The sequence below is a fragment of the Muscardinus avellanarius genome, assembly GCF_963383645.1.
Source record: "Muscardinus avellanarius genome assembly, chromosome: 12".
Classification (NCBI taxonomy): domain Eukaryota; kingdom Metazoa; phylum Chordata; class Mammalia; order Rodentia; family Gliridae; genus Muscardinus; species Muscardinus avellanarius.
In genome coordinates, this window is record NC_137798.1 from 40,998,823 (window position 1) to 41,007,941 (window position 9,119).

At 44.7% G+C, this 9,119-nt stretch overlaps 1 pseudogene across 1 annotated transcript in view; it reads left to right on the forward strand.

Annotated features, from left to right (window-relative positions):
• Window positions 1–6,743, forward strand: part of LOC308270989 (ornithine decarboxylase-like) — a 29,583-nt pseudogene extending 22,840 nt beyond the window's left edge. The window contains exon 4 of the transcript in view: window positions 5,989–6,743. The product of the transcript in view is annotated as an ornithine decarboxylase-like (transcript). The remainder of the gene's footprint in view (window positions 1–5,988) is intronic.
• The last annotated feature ends 2,376 nt before the right edge of the window (window positions 6,744–9,119 follow it).

Genomic DNA, 9,119 nt, shown 5'->3' on the forward strand with positions numbered 1-9,119 from the left:
AGGTAGAATGCCCATGGGTTCAACCCTAATACTGAAAAAAAAAAAATATTAGAGGGTCAGGGAAGTAACTCAATGATAGAACACTTGCCTAACATACACAAGGCCTTGGATTTAATCATTTGCAGTGCCCAAACAAACAAACAAAAAAGCAAAAATAAGCAAACAAAAACAAAATGCTGGGTTTGGTGGTGCTTGCCTGTAATACTAGTACTTGGAAAGATAAGACAGAAGGATCACAGGTTCAAGACCAGCTTCAGTAATGTAGTGAGACTCTGTTTCCAAAAAAAAAAAAACTGTTACAGAAAGCCAGGTGTGGTGGCGTATGCTTGTAATCCCAGCACTCAGGAGGCTGAGACTGGAGGATCATGGTTCGCGGACAGCCTCAGCTACTTAGTGAGACCTGTTTCAAAATAAAGAATAAAAATAGGTCAGGGGGTGTAGCTCAGAGGTTGAATGCCCCCTAGGTTCCATCCCCAGGCCCACAACAAACAAACAAACAAACAAATAAAAAAACAAATAAAAAAACAAATAAAAAAACCTGTTACAAGCCGGGCATGGTGGCGCACGCTTATAATCCCCGCGTTTGGGAGGCTGAGACAGGAGGATCGCACAGGTTCGAAGCCAGCCTCAGCTACTTAGTGAGGCTCTCAGCAACTGAGTGAGACCCTGTTTCCAAATAAAATATAAAATAGGTCTAGGAGTATAGCCCGGAGGTAGAAAGCTTCTGGGTTCCACCCCCAGTACCACCAAAAAAAAAAAAAAAACCCCCAAAAAAACCACCTGTTACAGACATATACAACATGGTTGTTGGCAACATATCATCCTTATTCCTTTCAGATATAATCACTGTGAGTTATATAGTTTATCTCTTTCCAGGTTTTCTGTGTACATATATTAATAAATATTGTCTTCTCCACAAAAATGGAATCAGGTTATTCATACTATTTGATAAAATCGAAGTAAAATTCTTATCACATGAAACTTACCATTTTAACCATTTCAAACTACAGTCCAGTTGGTTTGAGTACGTTCACAGTGTTGTGCAATCAATACCACAATCTAATTACAGAACCATTTCAATCCCATAAACACCCTCCATACCGCTTTCATCTTGCTTCCTGACGGAATGCCTCCTAGGTGAAGAGATGGAGCGCATTTTAATAGCTCCATGGCTTTCCATTGTTAAGTACCACAGTTATTTAAGCAGCACCAATTAATGGATGGTTGGGTTATTTTAGGCTTTTTTTCAGTATTATAAACAATGCTGTGCTGAACATCCTTGGATACGTAATATTTAGGGTGTGTGTGTGTGTGTGTGTGTGACTAGGGATTAAACCCAGGGGCTTTCTGTCTCTAAGATACACTCTAGTCTTTTTTTTTTTTTTTAACTTTGTGATACTGGGGTTTGAACTCAGGGGCATTCTACCTCCAAGATATATACCCAGCTCATTTTCTTTTTGTTTTGTTTTGAAGCAGGGTCTCGTTTGTTTGCTAAGAATCTCACTACTAGCTGAGGCTGTCCTTGGACACGTGATCCTCCCGTCTCAGCCTTCCAAGTCCTGGGATTTAGGTGTGTCCCACCATGCCCGGCTGCCTTTATTATTTTAAGACAGACTCTTGCTGAATTACTGAGGGCTGGTCTTGAGACTTTTGTAAGATAAATTATTAGAAACAAATATAGAATAAAAAAGATGAACATAAAATATGTAAGCAAAATTGTGATGTTTGCCTCCAAATAGAGTTGGACTATGACAATTCTAACAGGAGTATTTCCCCAGTGTTTTCATCGTCTTTTTTTTTTTTTTTTTTTTCCTGTGGTGCTGGGGATGGAACCCAGGGGCATTCTACCTCTGAGCGACACCCTCTGCCCTATTTTTTTTTTTTTTTTGCGCATATCCTTTCACTGAGCCTACCAGCCCCTTGGTCAACCTTGAATATTACCAATATTTATTTATTTTTGTTGTACTGGGGATTGAACCCAAAGGCCTTCAACATCTAAGCTAGACCCCCAGCCCCATTTAATTTTTTTATTTGAAAACAGGGTCTCACTAAGTTGTGATCACTAACCTGTGATCCTCTTTCTTGTCTCAGCCACCCAAGTACTGGGATTACAGGGATTACCAGTACACAGGCTACCAATATTAAATACTGGCCAATTTGAGAGGCAGAAATAATCATGATATTGGTTTATTTATTTATTTTGTACTGGGGATTGAACTTAGGGGTGTTCTATTGCCAAGCTACACCCCTGGCCCTTTGTATTTCAAAACAGGGCCTCACTACCGGGGTCGGAAACTGCTGTGAGGCAAGGATGGAGCTGGGACTTGCGAGACCTGGACAGGAGCCTGCCGAGGTGTTAGGCCGGTGCCAGGGTCAGCGAGGCCGGGATTGGAGCCTGTTGTGAGGCTAGGCCGGTGCTGGGGCCTCTGAGGCCGGGAGAGGAGCCAGCGGAGGGGTTAATTCGGTGCGGGGGCCACCGAGTCCAGGATCAGGGCCTCCCCATGAGGCAAGGCTGGTGCGGGAGCCAGAGAGGTCGGGATCAGAGTCCTCCGGGTGGCCAGGCCACTACTGGGGCCATCAAGAGTGGGATCAGAACTTGCAATGCTGCATGCACAGAGAAATAGCACAGAAAATAAAATCCAGATGCTTCCCCTAATTAGCAAGAACTAGGAGGAAAGGGGTAACAGAAGGAGGTCGAGTAGTAGAAAGGGCCCTATTGAGAAGCAATTAAGGTGACCAATTAGAGGGGAGGGGATGGGGGAGGATGGAATCTCTTTAAAACTCATGAGGTGCATAAACAATTTTATCAAAGATAATCACCAATTAAGCATGGGATAAAGGGAGGGGGAGGGAATGGGATGGGGATTGGATGAGGGCTTATTGGATGATATGTGCTTGTATATCCTCTCAAGTCTTGTATTCCAAAGTGATGTATGATTACAAAAATAATAATAAAAAATAATTGCCACAAAAGAAAACAGGGCCTCACTAAATTGCTGAGGCTGGCCTCAAACCTGTGATCCTCCTGTCTTAGCCTCCCAAATCCTGGGATTATAGATGTGTGCCCACCATGCTGGATTAACACACTATGATTTTAATTTTTACTTAATTAATGATGAGGGATGTTGAGCATCTCTTAATGTTTCTTAGCAACTTGGTGTGTGTGTGAGAGAGAGAAAAAAAATAGTCTTGCCTGTTCATACTCTTTGCCCATAGTTCTCTTGAGTTGTTTTATTTTTCTTATTGATTTTCAAGTAGTTAATAAGAAGTTCTTGTTTTGAAAGCTCTTTTTGGCTCTCATTTTCCATCACCTTTTTTCCTTTCCTGCCCCGGAAACACGTTCTCTCTGATTCATCTGTGTTAAGAGCTTCCAGGCCATTTAGTTAATGAAACCCTTGCCTGCTGGAGAGGCCTCGGCCTGTGATCGTCAACAGGATAATAATACCCGATTTCCTCTTCCTTCAGAGCCGCCACCCCCCTTTCCTCTCACATTAATTGCTTTGTGTTTTCCCTGTTTGATGTATTTGACCTTAGGTTTTATGTAGTTCTTTCTAGCTAATACCCAGCTGCATTCTATCAGAAAATTAATTCCTTTGGATTTTGGAAGTGCTGTATAAGGAAACGCCATTGCATTACCTTTTAAGACTCCTCTAAATTTTTTCTCAACCAACCAAAGAGTTCTCTTTGATTTAAACCTTATTCTTTGGAATACACTTATTATTTTTTTTTCTTTTGATGCTGAGAATTGAATCCAGGGCTCTTCTATCTCTGAGCTCTCCCCCTCGCCCTTTGAAACAGGTCACTAAGTTGCTGAAGGTCTCGCTAAGTTGAGGAGTCTGGCCTCAAACCTTTGATCTCCTGTCTCAGCCTCCCAGGTTCTGGGATTACAGGTGTGTGCCCCCATCCACCATGCCTGGCCACTTATTCTAAATGTTGCTTTCACCAAGACAACCTCACCTCGATGCCAATGGGCAGCCTTTTTTTTTTTTTATCTCTTTGCCAGGCTAACAAGGGCCCCTGAAATTCCAGGTTAGCTGGTCACATGCAGTTTCCTTGAGCTGCCTATAGCGGGAACCCTTTTCTGCTGAATTTTAAGGGCTGTCCTGGGTTTCTGAGCTGTCAGGCAGCGCTTTGCCCCAGAAGCAGCAGCGGTGACCTGTGGGGCTCGATTGAGAAATTAATGAAGCCCTTTGGGACCCTTCACAAAAGAAGAGTTGGCATACACGGGAGGTGTGTTCTAGCTGGTTCTCAGGGGAGTTGAAAACAAACCAAGGATGGAAAAATGCTGCCGCAGCTGCTCTGGCCTGCGCGCCATGCGCGGGTGGGGCGTTGACAACACACGGTCCCCAGAGGAGGCTGGGGCGAGGCGGTCACAGCGCCACCGTGCTTTTCTTTATGGTCCCCGCATTGATTTTCAAATAACGCATTCACTTAGAGTCTAATCTGACGCTCTGCGCGGAGGGATGGTGCGTATGCCAGGCCTACAGAAGCTTTATCATCTCCACCCCGAGCGTTCGTGTGGGAACGAGCCAGGCGCTCTCAGACCTTTTCAGCTCCCAGCTGGTCAAAAGGCTTCGTGCGAGATGAGCTGAGAGAGGCTGGCCAGCAAGAATTGTCCCTTCCACGCCTTTGACAATGGACCGAATGAAGTTTTGTCTTTCAGAGTGAGCCAGCACAGCAGTCCTGAGCCACCTGTCTGCAGGAGCCGCCGCTCGCCCTTGCAGTGGCAGAGTCCAGGGCTTCCGTGGTTTTTGATGTGGCGCCTTAGGAGACTCTAATCACAATTCATTCATTACTTTCTGGCCTCTGGAATTTCTTTGTTTTAATTTTATTTTTATTATTTTATTTTTATTTTTATTTTTTTGGTGGTACTGGGGTTCCTGGAAGCCCTTCTACCTCCGGACTACACTCCCAGACCTATTTTTACATTTTTATTTGGAAACAGGGTCTCCTAAGCCAGCGCGCAGGGCTGGCTTCGAACCTGCGCGATCCTCCTGTCTCCGCCTCCCAAGTGCGGGGATTACAAGCGTGCGCCACCATGCCTGGCTCTTAATTTTATTTTTGTGTGGATCATATTGAAAATAGCATACATTCAGACTGTGCTTGGTGCCCTCTGGCCTCTGAAATTTCTAAGGCCTTACTTGGCATGATCTATTTCTCGGGTTTTACAGTTATTTTGTGTGTGTGTGTGTGTGTGTGTGTGTGTGTGTGGGTCTGGGGATGGAACCCAGAGGCATTTGACCTCCAAACTACACCCCCTGCTCTATTTTTTATTCTTTATTTTGAAACAGGGTCTCACTGACTTGCAAAGGGCCTCACTAAAGGTCCACAAAGGTTCACTGTCCGCAAACCGCGATCCTCCTGTCTCAGCCTCCCGAATGCTGGGATTGCAAGTGTGTGCCACACACTCCCGGATTACAGTTATTTTACAACTAAGTGTTCTTCATATACATATTTATATACATATACATGAACATGTGTATATGTATATGGTGCATGTTAGTGATGAAAAAATATGGATAAGTATAAAAAATTTAAAGTCAACCACAATCTTGGTACCTCATTGCCACTCTTAGTCAGGTGTGGTGGCGCATGCTTGAAATCCCGGTACTTGGAAGGCTGAGACAGGAGAATCGCAGGGTCATGGTCAGCCTCAGCAACTTAGCGAGACCCTGTTTTAAAATAAAAAAGAGCCAGGCGTGGTGGCGCACACTTGTAATCCCCGTGCTTGGAAGGCCGAGACAGGAGGATCGCTCAGGTTCAATGCCAAACTCAGCTGGTTTAAGAGACCCCATTTCCAAATAAAATATAAAAAAAAATAGGTCTGGGAGTATAGCCCGGAAGTAGAAGGCCCCTGGTTTCCATCCCCAGTACCACCAAAAATAAAAAAATAAAGATAAAAAAGAGCTGGGTGGTGTAGCTCAGAGGTGGAATGCCCCTGAGTTCGAGCCTCAGCACACACACTTGTTTATAGTATGAAACAAGAAGGGAGTCTGTGCGGCGGCCTCCGGTGCGCGCTGTGTCTTTGACATGGGAGCCGCGGTTGGTTTCAGCGTGTATCTGCTTGGTGGTGGCTCTCCTGGCTCTGAGGATGCGAAGCTTAAATTTGAAGAGATCGCCAGCAGCGTGATCAACCCAGCACTGGACACGTATTTTCCATCAGACTCTGGAGTGAGAATCGTGGCCAAGCCAGGCAGATATTATGTTGCCTCCGATTTTACACTCCTGGGTAAATCATTGTGTGGAAGGAGCAGACGGGTTCCATGACTAAGTCGGAGCGAACTAGCAGACATTTACGTCCACCGTGAATGACACAGTATATGGATCACTTGATTGCATCCTTTAGGATCACGCACACGTGAAGTTCCCGCTGCAGAAGAGACCAAAGCCCGATGGGCAGGATGACTCACCCAGCATCTGGGGACCAACCTGTGACGGCCCTGACAGGACGGTGGGGCGCCACGGCCTGCCCGAGATGCACATGGGTGACGGGGTGCTTTCTGAGAACGTGGGTGCACACACTGTTGCTGCTGCTTCTACTTTGAATGGATTTCAGAGGCCGACCATCTCTTATGTGATGTTGGGACCAACATGGCAACTCATGCCGCAGATCTGGAGCCATGGCTTCCTGCACGTTGGGCTTGGACGCTCTGCCCGTGTCCTGTGCTCAGGAGAGCAGAATGAGGGGTCACCTGGCAGCATGTGCTTCCACTAAGATCAACGTGTACATACCATTCTTGTAGCTGTTAACTCAAGTTTAGCTTGAAGTAAGGGGATTGGGGGGACCGTTTAACTTAATTACTGACAGTTTTTTTTTTCTGTGTGTGTGTGGTGCTGGGGATGGAATCCAGGGGCTTTTCTACCTGGCTACACCGCCAGACCTATTTTATGTTTTTTTTTTTTGGGGGGGAACAGGGTCTCATAAGTTGCTGAGAGCCTCACTAAGTAGCTGAGGCTGTCTTCGAACCTGTGCAATCCTCCTGTCTCAGCCTCCCAAGTACTGGTATTACAAGTGTGCGCCACCACGCCCAGCAATTACTGCTAGTTCTGAAATGTCTTTGTAAGAGTAGAGTTGGCACAGATGCAGCAATATGGAAAACTAGAAGTTGGGGGGTCACACTTATCTGCGTTCTAATGGAAACTACTTGAATATTTGTTTAATATGGATTTTTATTCACTTTTCAAATATGCTACTAAAGAATGCCCCTCAGCTGCTGAGCAAGCATTGCAGCTTGTACAATGGCAGAATGGGCCAAAAGCTTAGTGTTGTGACCTGTTTTGAAAATAAAGTTTTGTTTTGTTTTGCTTTTATTTATTTATTTATTTATTTTTTGTGGTACTGGGGGTGGAACCCAGAGGCTTTCTACCTCCGGGCTATACTCCCAGGCCTATTTTATAATTTATTTGGAAACAGGGTCTCACTAAGTTGCTGAGAGCCTCACTAAGTAGCTGAGGCTGGTCTTGAACCTGTATGATCCTCCTGTCTCAGCCTCCCAAGCACGGGGATTACAAGTGTGCACCACCACGCCCGGCTAAAAAATAAAGTATTTTGAAATAATAATAATTTTTAAAAAAGACATACTGAGCCAAGTGTGGTGGTGCATTCCTGTAATCCCTGTTCATGGGAGGCTGAGACTTGAGGATAGCAGGTTTGAGGACAGCTTCAGCAAGTAGTGAGACTCTCTTCAACCTAACAAGACCTTTTGTTTTGTTTTGTTTTGTTTTGTTTTGTTTTGGTGGTACTGGGGTTCCTGGAAGCCCTTCTACCTCCAGGCTACACTCCCAGACCTATTTTATATTTTTATTTAGATACAGGGTCTCCTAAGCCAGCGTGTGAGGCTCGCTTCAAACCTGCGCGATCCTCCTGTCTCTGCCTCCCAAGCGTGGGGATTACAAGTGTGCGCCACCACACCCGGCTAACAAAACTTTGTTTGAAATAAGAAATAAAATCAGGCTGAAGGTATAGCTTGAAGGTAGAATGCCTCTGGGTTTAATTCCCAGTACCACAAGAAGAAGAAGGAGAAGGAGAAGGAGAAGGAGAAGGAGAAGGAGGAGAAGAAGAAGAAGAAGAAGAAGAAGAAGAAGAAGAAGAAGAAGAAGAAGAAGAAGAAGAAGAAGAAGAAGAAGAAGAAGACAGACTATTGCTTTGTTTAACTTTAGCTGGGAATGAGCAAGAGGGGAGAGATTTCTGTTTCAAATCAGCAAATGACTAAAAAATGCTTTAAGTATTGATTTTGGCATCACAAATAAGTTTTAGACAGTGCGTGAGTACACAAATAACTGTGGATCACGTGGACCGGGTACCTATAGTGTAGCATTCTTTTCACATCCCAATATATGTATTTTAAGAAGTGAATCCACCATGAGTTATTTTTACCATTTTCTTAATCTTGAATACTGAGTTTGTTTTCAAATTTTTGTTCTTTTACTGTCAACTTTGAATATAGATCTTTGTTCATATCTGTTATTTACTTGGGATTATTCCTAGAAGAGGAGCTGTGGCTGGAGCTAGCTCGGTGGTGGAGTGTGTGTCAAATGTGCGTGAGTCCCTGGGTTTATCTACTGGCAGCAGCAGCTCTGCCATCAACAAGAAAGGAATCTTGATTCTTGGTGTGTGTGTGTGTGTGTGTGTGTGTGTGTGTGTGTGTGTGTTGCTGGAGATTGAAGCCAGGGGCATTCTACCTCCAAGCTACGTCCCCCACCCTATTTTATTTTCATTTTAAACAAGATCCTGCTAGGCTAATGAGTCTCACTCCTTGCTGAGGCTGCCCTTGAACTGCAGGTCCTCCTGTCTCAGCCTCCCAAGCCTGCCTGAGACCAGCTCTGGCCAATCCAGGGGTTCTCAAAGGTGGTGAGGAGTCGGCGACTTGAGGGAATGAGAGACAGCCTTTTTCAGAGGCATGACTCCGCCATTCAGAGTCTATGCTTTATTTTTATATGCTTTTACAGGGAAATATTTGATATTAACAACTTTTGGCAAAACATGTTTTTACACAAATTTCTCAGCACATTTGGGTACAAACAACTTTTTTTTTTTTGGTGGTACTGGGGTTCCTGGAAGCCCTTCTACCTCCGGGCTACACTCCCAGACCTATTTTACATTTTTATTTGGAAACAGG